The 2029-nt window shown below is 42.4% G+C and overlaps 1 pseudogene; it reads right to left on the reverse strand.

The window, feature by feature from the left end:
* Positions 1–426: 426 nt before the first annotated feature.
* Positions 427–807, reverse strand: LOC141571293 (large ribosomal subunit protein uL23 pseudogene; annotated as a pseudogene).
* Between the last annotated feature and the right edge of the window lie 1222 nt (positions 808–2029).

The raw sequence follows: 2029 nt of genomic DNA on the forward strand, positions 1-2029 counted from the left end.
CTCCCACCTCCCTGGTGCCTCCACCAGCACGTTTACTTTCCCTCACTCCAGGCATCAGGGAGTCTCTATAAGATGCTGTCTTTCCCTCCTTCCTTTCCTCTCCCATTTCCTACCCTGCCCCTAAAACCTGCTTTTTTTTTTTAACATTCCCCAAACCTTGGCGTCTTGACCACCACCATTCTTTGGCTTCTTCACTATTTCTTCTCCATCTCAGAGACCTTAGGTGTGAGTCACTCTATTCCTTTTTCCCTTTGTGTCTGCTGTTGGGTTGGTAGAAGTGGGTATCAGGGGAACTTTGGGCCCTAAGAGTGCAGGAAGCTAGAATGCTAATTTTTTTTTTTTATTGTGAAAAAATTTTGTATTTAGAATTAGCTAGCTAGACTCAGTTTAGATGATTCCAATTTTGTTGGCAACATCCAAAGCATCCTAGTCAGGAGCCAGTTGAACATATGCCTTCTTCTGTCCACCAGGCCTGATCTGGGTGTTGACCTTGGCCATATCAATGTCATAGAGCTTCTTCACAGCCTGTTTGATCGGGTGCTTGGTGGCCTTGCCATCCACACTGAACACAAGTGTACTGTTGTCTTCTGTCTTCTTCATGGCTGACTTGGGAGTTAGGAGGAATTTGATGTGGGCTGCCTTCAGAGCCTCAGTGTCTTGGGCCTTCAGAAGGTGGGTGACCTGTGGATCTTTTTTTTGTTTGTGGTTGTGGACGCCTTTCAGCTCTGCTTTCTTTGCCTTCAATTCCTCTGCTTTGGCTTCAGCTCTGGGTGAGGCAAGGGCTTTCTTCTTTGCTTTTGGCACCATCTTTGTGAAAAGGCTAGAATGGTAATTTTTAAAGATACTGATTCAGAATGCCAGCCTTTTCGTCTCTCCCTAACCTTTAATTATACCCCACAGTTTCGTTTTGTTAACTTTATTTTCCTGTTATTAATTCTTGATTTTTTTCAAACTTGACCATTCAAAGGACCATAGATAAAAGACCATCTCATCTCAGATACAAAGGAGAGAAGGATATTTCTGGAAGAAAAAACAGAGCGAAGTTCAAGAGATGGGGATCTATGTGATATATCAAAGGCATGGAAATAGTTTAGTCTGACCTCTGAGTAGGGTCCTGGCAGACAGTGATAGGTAATGAGTTCTCAGAAGTAAATTAGGAACTCTGCAAAAGGTCTTGAGTGTTTCAATCAGAAATGGTGGGTTTCATTCAATAGCAACTGATAGGTGAACATAAAAAGGTTCTGGACAAATGGTAAGATTGTGTCTTTGTTTTGGTTAATTCTGATGGTTGTATAGAATGAATGAAAGGGGAGAGAGTCTAGGGATAGAATTTTTCATTTACTCAACAATTATTTATAAATTGCTTATACTGTGTGAGGTAATGTGCTAAGTGTTGAAACTAGATGGTGAACAAAACGGACAAAAATCCCTGCTTTCACAGACCTTAAAGGGTACGGGTTAGAAGACTATTGTATAAATGTACCACAGTTTCTTAATTCTGCTTGGCTATTTTTATAACCTGGGGAAAACACAGACTTTTTGAAAGTGACGGGCTTTCTTTACCAGCTCCTTGCTTGGTAACCAGGTTTGGGTCTTTGCTTTGGGTCCAGGGGGCGGACTTCTCATTATTGCCGTCCCAGGAAGGTTACATAGCAGTCAAACCTTGATCAACTGTGCGTGAGGAATAGTTGTTTCAACACCTGCATAAATGAGTAGAAGGGACATAATAATCATCTATTTCTGCATGTTTGTGTATGGGGTGACGGGTGGTGGCATTCTCGTAATCAGCTTATCCGGTGTCCCCCCTGGCTAGGCAGCGTTTCTTCAGCCTGGGCCCAGGTCCCTATGGGACATAGTAGGTACATGTTTCCCTCTTTCATAGCAGGACAAGGAAGTGGCTTCAGATTAGACAAAATTCCAATGAAGTCTTCTTTGTGGGCAAGACATCTAGAAGCTTTTTGACTGTAAGGCTCTTGAATATCCTACAGACAACAGGGCATCAGAAAATCAGTAAATAATCTTCTTTGGG

This window comes from Rhinolophus sinicus, chromosome 16 (assembly GCF_057876585.1).
Source record: "Rhinolophus sinicus isolate RSI-liver-muscle chromosome 16, RSI-T2T, whole genome shotgun sequence".
Lineage (NCBI taxonomy): Eukaryota > Metazoa > Chordata > Mammalia > Chiroptera > Rhinolophidae > Rhinolophus > Rhinolophus sinicus.